This window comes from Pteropus medius, unplaced genomic scaffold, assembly GCF_902729225.1.
Source record: "Pteropus medius unplaced genomic scaffold, Ma_sr-lr_union100, whole genome shotgun sequence".
Lineage (NCBI taxonomy): Eukaryota > Metazoa > Chordata > Mammalia > Chiroptera > Pteropodidae > Pteropus > Pteropus medius.
Window position 1 is genome coordinate 1,813,206 of NW_024350399.1, and position 11,806 is coordinate 1,825,011.

At 38.4% G+C, this 11,806-nt stretch overlaps 1 pseudogene; it reads left to right on the forward strand.

Annotated features, from left to right (window-relative positions):
* Positions 1 to 11,401: 11,401 nt before the first annotated feature.
* On the forward strand, positions 11,402 to 11,520 carry LOC120584332 (uncharacterized; annotated as a pseudogene).
* The last annotated feature ends 286 nt before the right edge of the window (positions 11,521 to 11,806 follow it).

The window sequence follows — 11,806 nt, forward strand, 5'->3', positions numbered from 1 at the left end:
CTGGAAGAGGAAGATATAACAAAGGAGGATAACAAGGAGTGGTTAGAGAGATGGGAGAGAAGCCACCTCTTATGTGCCAGACACCCTGCTAATACTGTATACAAATTATATTATTTACTCCTCTCAACAACTCTATGATTTAGGCACTAATATTATATCCATTTTAGAGATGAAGAAATTGAGGCTTAGAAGCTAAATTACTTGCTCAAGTTTCCACAAGAAAAAGAGGTAGAACTAGGACTAAAATCCAAGACTAAAAGCAAATGTCATGCTTTCAATCAGTACACTACAGGAAGAAGTGTGTTTCAAAGTCTGAGATGATGACAGTCCATTTACAAGAGAGTCTGGAGAAAGAGCCCAGGAAACCAGAAACCATTACAGTTAGAGAGCTATAGACTAAGTTAAGTGTAAGATGATAGGGGCTAACCGGGAGAATAAAAACAGAAGAAAGAGCAACATAATTTGATAGTGTGAAGTCAGCTTGGGGAATGAGTTGGAAAATACTCCTGTGTTTCTCCTTTACTCACACATCACTACCACACTCACGACACTTCTGACAACAGATGTGTGTTTCCCACAAGTCAAGCAATTCTCAGACACCAACTGGGTGTCCTACAATTCAATTCAGTTGACACTATCTACCTGGAGTTAGATTCCACAGGTTAAGGTCTCAGTCTCACAAAACAACCCTCCCTCATTTCAGATGCCAATCATAAGTCTCAGGTTGTCACCTATGCTTCTGACCAATCAGCTATAAACCATGGTTCCCACAACACCCTCCTTGGGTTTAATAATTTGCTAAAATGGCTCACAGAACTCAAAGAAACGCTTACTTACATTTATTGATTTATTATAAAAGGATATGATAAAGGATACAGATGAGCATCCAGTTGGAAGAGATGCATAGGGGGAAGGGGCATGAAGCATTCATGCCCTCAGCTATACCTTCCCAGTACCTCCATGTATTCAGCAACCCAGAAGTTCTCCAAACCTTATACTTTTGGGATTTCTATGGAGATTTCATCACGTAGAAATGATCTATGATTAACTCAGTCTCCAGCCCCTCTCTCCTTCCTGGAGGATGGGGGATGGGGCGAGAAGTTCTAAACTAATCATAGCTTGATCTTTCTGGTGACTAGCCCTCATCCTAAAGCTAACCAGGAGCCCACCAACAGTCATTAGAACAAAAGACACTCCTTTCACCCAGGAAATTCCAAGGGAGTTAGTTGCTTTTTGTCAAGAACTAAGATCAAAGACCAAATATTAGAACAAAAGATGCTCCTAGTGTGCTTAACATTTAGGAAATTACAGGGTTTTAAGAGCTCTGTGCAAGGAACTGGTAGCAGAGACCAATATGTATATATTTTTTGTTGTTATTTCACTGGAGGATTTATGAGTTTGGTCACAAATAAGTTGAGAATGAACTTAGAGCAGAACATTAAGTGAAAAAGTATAGCCAGAAACATAATTTAGACTTCTTGTTAATATTTAAACAACTGAAAAATTAGGAAAGTGGTTACAGAATTTTTTTAAATACTCAAATATTAAAAAAAATCTAAGAATAGAATAACTTTATGACTCAGCAATCCCTCTTCTGGGTATTTACCCTCCAAAAAAACTTGAAAACATTTATCTGCAGAGATATATGCATCCCAATGTTCATAGCAACATTGTTCACAGTGGCCAAGACATGGAAATAACCGAAGTGTCCATAAATAGATGATTGGATAAAGATGATGTGGTACATACATAAAATGGAATATTACTCAGCAATAAGAAAAGATGAAATACTGCCATTTGCAACAACATGGATGGATCTTGAGATTATGATGCTAAGCGAGGTAAGTCAAATAGAAAAAAGTTGAGAACCATATGATTTCACTTATATGTGGGATATAAAACTAAAAGTAACAAACAAGCATGACAAACAGAGACTCATGGACACAGACAGTGGATTAGTGGTTACCAGAAGGAAGGTACATAAGAGTAAAAGGGGTCAAATATTTGGTGGTGGAAGAAAATTTGACTTTGGGTGGGAGCAGTATACATGTGATATATTATTGAATTACAGACTTGAAACCTATTTAATTGTATTAACTAATGTTACTCCAATAATTTTAATTTAAAAAATAAAAAAACTCAAACATAGAAATTAGACAATAAATCTGCACTTAACCAGATCTTTAAGGAACAAAGTGATTTGCATTTATGCGTTATTTTTTCAGATAACCGAAGTTTACTCATTCAAGTAACTTCTTCTGGTTGTAAACATTTTATACTGAAATCTGTCTAGAATATTTAATTATCACCTTCCTTCTTAAATAGATGATAGTAACTATTATTTTACCATTTCTTCATTAGTCATGTTATAGCTATTACAGTCATGTACCCATTAATGACAATGTTATGTTCTGAAAAAGACATCATTAGGTGATTTCATCATTGTGTGAACATCATGGAGTGAACTTACCCAAACCTAGATGATATAGCCATCTAGGCTATGTGGTATAGCCTATTGCTCCTAGGCTACAGACATTACTGTATTGATTACTGTAGGTAATTCTAACACGATGGTATGTATTTTTATATCTAACCATATCTAAACATAGAAAAGATACAGTAAAAATATGGTATGAGATAAAAAATGGTACACCTGTATAGGCACTTACTGTGAACAGAGCCTGAATGACTGGAAGTTGTGCTAGGTGAGTCATTGACAAGTGTTGAGTGAAGTAAAATCCTAAGACATTACTATACACTACTGTAGATATTAGAAACACTGTTCGCTAGTCTATACCAAGCTTATAAAATAACACAAGATCAAAAGAAGCACAAGAGAAAAAGATGCAATCATTTGGAATGTACTTTTCCTGGGAGCCCATTCTCATTCTCTCTCCCCTCCTCTCAAATTTCCAGGGTCCCCAAAGTTAGTGATATGCCAGAAGCTATTCCTATAGATATAAGCCAATGGTTAAAATTTTAGGAATTTTGCAAATCTGTTGTTAAACATAGCCATTATTAAAAACTAAATTATATAAGCTGAGATTTAAATAGATTATACTTCTTAAAATAATAAGTACTCAAAATGCATCATTTCCTGATTATTTTACTACACTTTACTATTTTATGCTCTTGAGATTATTTATATCTATTGTACCTGGATAATGAAAATATTATGTAATGGTACACATCTTTAGGCAAATTCTTCCACTGAAATGGACAAGTGCTACAAATCAGGGGTTTGTGGTTTTGTATTTGTTGTTGTTTTTATTAGAGAAGTGGTTGTTAAAAGTTATCAGCACATCATTTCCCCTCCCCCCGGGAAAAAACTGAAACACACCTGTTGGTCTATTACCCAGACCAATTTTAATTCTTTACCACAGTAGTTCCCTTTTCAGATCTGGGGGCCTAGATCTGAACAAAGAGACCTACAGATGAGCTTTTTTAAACCACAGAGACTTCCACTGCTCAGATGAATTTTACCACATGCATAAAATTTGCAATTGCTGCTGGGTTTTTTTTAAATGCATTTACAAATCTTTGACTAACTCTATTTTCTTCAACAACTACTGAACACAAGTATTCAGTACTTAAGATGGCTTAAGAGAAGTCAGAGTGAAAGAAGAGGGCGGAAAAATTTGTTGTGATGGGAAAAACTGAATCGCCCTCATAGGAGGGAGTTAGGAGGGTTTGAGTTGTTAAGGGAAAAATCCTAAAAACAAAGTTAATGGAAACACTCCTTTCTATGAGAGGGATAATAAAAGTGAGGGGAGTGTCCCACTATGGTTTATGAGTCATTTCCTATTTTAATTCTTCATGTTTGTCTTTAGTTTTTCCACAAATAATTGTTGAGTCTTACCTCTCAAGCCTACTTCCCCTCTTAGGTTGTGATTATTACAGCCTTGGTGCTGGGTGAATACACTGGGGACTCTGAAACACTATGATGTTGAAAGCTGTTAGAAAAACAAAAATGACTTCTAAATTTGTAAACTTTCCAGTCATTGCGAGCCTATCTGATTAAACATGTAGACATAAGTTCCAGACCTAGCATTGGTCTGAGTGCTTGCTCTCTCTTTCTTTCTTTCTCTCTCTCTCTCCCTCCCTCCCTCTCTCCTTCCTTCTCTCTGTCTCTCTGTCTCTCTCTCTGTCTCTCTCTCTGTCTCTCTCTCTGTCTCTCTCTCTGTCTCTCTCTTTCTCCCTCTCCTTTCTCTTACTTCTAATACTACTTTCTGATCTGTTCCCCTTCTGTCTTCTTTTCTTTTTTCTTGAGCATTACTCTCAGTACTTTAAAAGTATCTTGATTAGGGAGAACTATCACATGGAGAGGAAATAAGAGTTTGAGCATAATATTTTGAGGCTCATAACTGAACTACTTAGTCCACCAGAAGCATGAGAAAGAAGAAAAATGGTATTCCTTTGAAAGGGAAACCATAAAAATGAAACTTCTTAGTCTCTTACTTTTTTCCAAATAATATCAGAGTAACTACATCTGAGAGTAATAACAGCTCAATTCCAGGAGAAATACTTTCTCCTGGAATATTCATTCAAGTAGCTGGAAGGAGCATGGACTTTGTGGTGGGACAGCTCTGAGAATAGTCTTGGACCCCTCCTCAATGGCCCTTTGACCTGTAAGCTGCTCAACCTCTCTAAGCCCTTTTCCTCAAGGCCCATCCTAAGGCAGGCCTTGAGGGCATGCCTACTGACTGTTAAAGGCCAGTATTATCCTGATTGGTCACAGACTATGCTATACCAATTGCCAAATATTTTTAATCAAGCCTAATTAGATTAAATAGTGTAAGGAACCTATCACAGAGCCTGCCTGGAACATAATAGATATTCAATAAATTTTAGTTCTGTCAATTCTTTTCCTACCCACCCACCACTAAATGTCATCACCAATATCATTCTGTTGAGAAGCAATAAAAAAAAATATTATTATGTTCCACAGCTTAGACAAGGGAAAATTTAGACACAAGTGTGAATGGACTAAGAATACAAAAATGAGTCAGAAGCACCAGCACTTGAGCAAGGCTCCTGATTTAGAGCTTTAACAATAAGACCCCAGGCCTCCCTGGAAATCATTTTTAAAGTGGAAAGAGCATAAGCTCTGGAGTCAGAAAGATCTGGGTTCAGATTCTATCCCTGCCACTTACTATCTATATGATCTTGAACAAGTCACACAACATTTCTAAACCTCAGTTTCCCCTCTGTAAAATGGGACCAATATACCTAAACATTTAAATGGGGTAATGTATGTATAAAAGGAGCTTTAAAAGGTGTTCTTTCTGTGGATGAAAAAGAATCCACATACTAAACCTGACGAGCTCAGGGAAGGCCAGCATGGTGGGCCCTACAAACTCAGAGATCAAAAGTAACCACATAGGATGGTCTAAACATAAAACTTTCTAACTAAAAGCAGGTCATAGCAGGTAGTCACATCCTGGTCCTGTAGCTTATTTAACAAAAGTCAATTTTTACTTAAGTGAGTCCGTCTATTGTCTTTTTGCATTAAAGATAACATACCCTGGGAATGTCAGAGTAATCCCTTTTTTTCCAGACTTCTTGGGACACATCCCACCATACTAGAACATGAGATCACAGAACCTCTTATGGTTATCTTGCTCCCTTCATACCATCTCTATGTGCTGTAAATGTTAATTATTCACTGTACCCACCAATATAAAAGAAGTACATATCTTTCCATTATACTTTTTATCCAATCCCAGAGATTTCCCCACTTTCCTCTCTCCTGCCCGCTTAATCTACTACCAGTGATTTCATGTAACCCTCCTTACATCACCTCCTTTGATTCTAATGTATAAAATAAACTGTGAAACTGTCATTCTTTGGAGAATTTTCTTAATCTGTTGAGATTTTGCTTCCCGGCATTGTCATCAGTTTGACTCAGATAAACTCATTAAAATTCTGTACAGGTTTTCTTACATCAACATTTCTTTTTTAGTTTGGACTAAGTCTCCAAAAACAAAAAATAAAACAATAGCTGCTAAGCTCTCCCCACATTACAAAGCTTGCCCATTTTTTCAGGAATTTACAAATGAGATGACCAAAAGCTGGCTTTGCATCCCTTGGCACATCACCTATATCAGGAGTTGAAGGAAAGGGTAAGTACAGAATTTTTCTGAAAATCATTGTGGGAATGCTGTGTTATACACAGCACAGAAGAGGGGGACTTCTCCCTCAGCTCAAGCCAATTGAATGGGATCCAATAGAACCTAAGTATCAGATTACTCAGAGTGACATGGGTCCTCCAGAGTTTGAGGTATATAAGAATTGTGAAGAGAAACTGTGAATAGATGGACCTGAGTCCACAGAGTAGAGAAATAAAGAAGACTGACCATCCACAGATGGAAGGACAGACATGCAAGGCTTTTTCCCAAGCAAATATTAAAGAGAAAACCATAGGCACAAAATGGTGTCACTCATGCTAACAGTTCATGATACCAAACCTACATTTAATGCCTGATCTTATTGTGGTTTTAACCTCTCCCAGAAACATAATCTTAATCAACCAGTATGGAATGGAATTTTTTGGTCAACATCAATGAGGTAATCTGTCATGTGGGCCCTATTCACCCTTCATAGGAAGAAGAGGCAATCTGCATAATAAATATCCTTCCCACTTTCTTCCCTCAAAGAAAAGATGCCTGGGGCCCCAAAATAACCCTTTCTTTTCTTTTGTCAACAGTTCCCTTGCCCCACCCTTTTCCCTATAAAAATCTTCCATTTTTTACAACTCCTCAGAGAGTCCTTCTGGTTGCTAAAAGGGATGCTGTCCAATTCTTGAACTGCTTAATAAAACCAATTAGCTCTCCAAATTTACTTGGTCAAATTTTGTTACTTAACACCAAACATAGGCTTTCCAACATGGTGTTGACTTGGAGCCAGAGTGAAAGCTCATTACTCCATTGAGGTCCCCATGACAGACTATGAGAAGCTCAATCCTGAAAGTTAAAGTTAAAACCAGTCAGTTGGATAAGAAGCATCCCCACATCACAGGAACTATAGCTAAAAATTCTGAACTGTTTGGCATACAAAAGGAATCTTCGAAGATTACAATACCCCATGGGAAAAATAGCCAATAATTGTTAACCTTCCTCACTCCAGGTCACAGGGACACGTAAGATGGGCTCAGTCCACCATTCTACATTCTTTGGCAATCTAGTGCCCTCTTTCATGCATTGTTCTCATGGTTACCTCTGACTCTAAATTCCTGCTTCTGCTAAATTAGTTTAGTTTATGGATCATTTAACCACTTGTGTGTGCTTCCTTATTCCTTACTACATAAAACCCAAGCAAGCCTCAGGGTCCTTTCCAAATTTCGACCTAAAAAAGCTCCATTTACATAAAGCTGTTGGATGGGTAGAAGAATATTCTGATTGTATGGAAAGTTTTTGTAAGAGGGGTTGGTTTACACTGAAGCAACACAAAGAAGAAACCATTGTTTTTATCTTCCCAGAAAGCATTTCCATCCCTATTCTTCTGATAATAGACCCTTCACCCCAGGCAAAAATGTAGTCACATAACCTGTGTTAGTTGATTATAGTGCCCTGGCATTGATGATTGGTCCAAGAGATGGACTTGTAATCCAAGCAGCTCTAATTAAACAGGTCCCTGAAATTGCTATATGGGTACTGGGACCAAAAATGAACTCTCTTTCTATGGTTGCTGATCTGGGTCTGGTAGCCAACATGTTTCCTGCCATGTGGCAAGCTTTTTCTGCAGTAGGAAAGACTGAATTCAACTTGAAAGAGAAACAGAGCCAAACCAAAATTAGCAAGACAGAAAGAGAAGGAAGAGAAGGAAGAAGGGAGAGAGAGATCTGGCAATGTTAAGTCAAGTTTCTGGTTCTTGCTCCTGTACCTCTGGTTTCTGTAATTCTTACTTAGATGCTACAAATTCTCCTAGTTTTTTTCCAAACTTTGTGAGCCACTAAGTTCCCTTTTTATTTAAGCTTCTTTGAATTGGGTTTATGTCACTTCAAATTAGAAGCTTAATAAATAAAGCAAAAAAATTCCAATGTTGAATATCACTACCCAGAAAAGCCCTTCCCTGTTCTACCTCCAGGAATGTTCAGTCCATATAGCTCTCTAGTTTTATACTCTTGATGACTTCACTCTTTGTCCTTGCTCTTTCTCTTCTTCCTTCTCTTTTTTATTCTTTCCTAAAATCAAAACTGAATTCCTTTCCTTTTGTATGCCAAACAGTTCAGTCATTGTTTTTATTACATTGGTCCTGAAATCCGTGTCTTCAGATCACATCCTTTACAATGAGTGGTTTATCAAGGTATTTTTCTAAAGACATTTCAATACAAGAAAAAGTCTTGGGCCATTTGTTAACAGTTAGGGGGAAAAATCCAATCCAGATATTTCTCTTTTTTTAAGTTAATAATAACTTTTTATTTCTCATTATAGTTGGCATACAATACTATATTAGTTTCAGGTATACATCATAGTGATTAGACATCTATATAACTGACAAAGTGATCATCCCAATAAATGTAGTGCCCCTCTGACACTAAACATAGTTATTACACTATTATTGGCTATATTCTTTATGCTATACTTTCTATCTCCATGACTATTTTGTAACTATTTATTCGTACTTCTTAATCCTTTCTGCCTTTTTCATCAGCCCCCTAAACTGCCCACCCCCTACATCTGATAACCCTCAAAATGTTCTCTGTATCTATGAGTTTGTTTATGATTCTTTTTATTTGTTTACTTTATTCCTTAGATTCCACAAATGAATAAAATCATATGGCATTTGTCATCCTCTATCTGACTTATTCTTCTCAGTACACTACTCCCGAAATATCTTTTTCTATCCCCTTACTTTTAGTCTGTATGTCTTCTAATCTGAAGTAAGTCTCTTGTAGGCAGTCTATATAAGGGTCTTCTTTTCTTACCCATTCAGATACCCTATCTTTTGATTGGAGCATTTAATTCTTTTTCATTTGAAGTATTCATTGATAGATATGTAGTTATTGCCATTCTTTATTTAGACCTTTGATACATATTTCCTTTCTCCTTCTTAAAGTCCTTCTAACATTTCCTATAATACTGGTTGGGTGGTGATGAACTCCTTTAGCTTTTCCTTATCTGAGAAGCTCTTTATCTGTCCTTCAATTCTAAATGATAATTTTACTGGGTAAAGTAATCTTGGTTGTAGGACCTTCCTTTTCATCACTTTGAATATTTTGTACCAAGCCCTTCTGGCCAGTAAAGTTTCTGTTGGGAAATCAGCTGTCTTATGGGCATTCCCTTGTATGTAAATAATTGTTTTTCTCTTGCTGCTTTTAAAATTCTTTCTTTGAATTTAACCTTTGGCATTTTAATTACAATGTATCTTGGTGTGGGCCTCTTGAGGTTCATCTTGTTTGGGACTCTCTGAAATTTTGGAGATTGTATGTCTATTTCTTTCACCAGGTCAGGAAAGTTTTCCATCATTATTTCTTCAAATGAGTTTTCAATTCCTTGCTCTCTCTCTTCTCCTTCTGGTACCTCTATGGCATTAATGTTGTTATGCTTGACATTGTCCCAGAGGCTTCTTAAACTCTCTTCTTTTTTTTTTATTCTTTTTTCTTGTTGCTATTCTGATTGGGTATCCTCTGCTAACCCTATGTTGCTGATTTGATCCTTCATTTCATCCACTCTATTGATTCCCTCTAATGTACTCTTCATCTCAGATATTATATTCTTCATTTCTGGCTGGCTCCCTGTTATGTTTTCCATCTCCATTTTTATGTTTTTTATCTCTTTGTTAAAGTTCCCATTGAGTTCATCTACTCTTCCCCTAAGTTCCTTGAACATCCTTATGACCAGTGTTTTGAACTCTGCATCTGATATATTGCTTATCTCCATTTTGGTGAACTCTTTTTCTGGAGCTTTGTTCTGTTCTTTCAAATGAGATGTGTTTCTTTGTCTCCACATTTTGGCTGCCTCCCTATAATATTATGGCTGTTTCGATATGTTAGGTAGGGCTCTTATGTCTCCTGGTCTTAGTACAGTGGATTTATGTAGTAGGTGTGATATGGGGCCCCTTTGCACAGAGCTGGGAGGGGTCCAGCTGCAGGCCTAGTTTAGTCGCAGCCTGTACACTTCCAAGGCCACCTGGTAAGAGTCACCAAGCAATCGACGTATAGCTGCCACCTGTGCTCGGCTTATAGATGACTCAAGGGGACAAGTCAGAAAATGAGGCTAGTTGCCACTGGTGTGGATCTTGGGGCTCCACAGCAAGAGGTACAGGGCACACTGAGGCCAGATACTGCTTCTTTGGGTTTTGTGAGTCTTAGAGAGATTCTATGAAAGTTCATAGCAAGAGCCAAGACAGCCTGTTTGTATGGAATAAATCACTGGAAGCTGCTTGGGTGGGCCCATGAGTTGGGAGAGGTAGAGTCTCAGGGAATCCCCTGGGCTGAGCAACCTGTGTTATCCAGGTTGATGGTGCCTGCATTTGCAGGCTGGGAGGGGCTCAACAAAGGAACAATGGATTCTGCCTGCTGTCTATCCAGGGGCTAGCCATTTCTCCAGCCCTTGCCCTGAAGTCTGACAGCTCAGCATCTCCCTGTATGACCCTGGTGCTCCTCGAGCAGTTGCCCCAGCACTGGAGCTCAAAGTGAGTGAGTCTGTCAGTGAGTAAGACCAGTAATGGGCCCTTTAGAAGGAAGGTCTTCACTTCCTGCAGCCCTCTCTCTTACTCAGTGGCAACGTCTGCTGGTTTTCACAGCCAGAGGTCACAGGGACTTCTCTTCCTGGCACTGGAACCGTGGGCTGGGGAGCTCAGTGTGTGGTGGGTATCCCTCGCTCCTCATGTGGGAAGGGGCCTCTGCTGCCAAGATAGCCCCCCATCCCAATTCTCAATCTCCACACACAGTTGTGGGACCAGGCCATTTTGCATCTCCTCCCCTCCTACCATCTTGAGGTAACCTGTTATTTGAGGTGTCCTAGTTATAAGGCTTCTGTTCAGCCAGACCTCTGGTGAGTCCATGAACTGGTTACTCTGTAGTTTTCTTATAATTTTTGTGTGGTCACGGGAGGAGGCATATAGAGCTTCTACATTCTATGTCATCTTTAATCCTCCTTCCTAACAAGTAGTAAGTCAAAAATTGTTTGTTTTCTTTTTTTCTCAAGTTCGTTTTTCTATTTGCGTTGGCAGTTGCATTTGATTCTGGCTGGAAGCTTATATCTGGCAGTTATTTTCATAAGCCTCAGATTCCTTATCTGGCCAATGGCAAAAAGCTCTTGGGGAAACCCACAGAAGCTTGGGCAGTTGGGGGCTGTCACTGCAGTCCAAGCACCCAATCCAGACATTTCTTAAGAAATTTTTGGATAATCAGTCAGGTAAATTATTTAAGTTTTATAATTTTAAAGTTAAAGAGTCTGTCTATGGCCATGTCACCCTGAACATGCCCTGTCTCATCTGATCTTGGAAGCTAAGCAGGGTCAGGCCTGGTTAGTACTTGGATGGGAGACCACCTAGGAAGACCAGGTGCTGTAGGCATAAAAAAAAAAAGTTAAAGAGTCTATAGAAATGAGCTAGCCCAACCCCTTTAATAAGCTTAGAGAAATTAAGTGGCTTGTCCAGTACTGAAAAGGCGTTATTAGTAGTGTCAGGGCTCCTGATTCTTTGTCCAGGGCCTCAGGTCACCAGACAAAAGAACAAGGCTTTATGACCTGACAATTGTCATAATATAGGTTGGTTTAGGTTTACAAAATCAATGTTCAGAAGGAATTACTGAACTTCAGTCCCTCAGCTATAAATGATGTAAAACAGATATCAGTTCTCA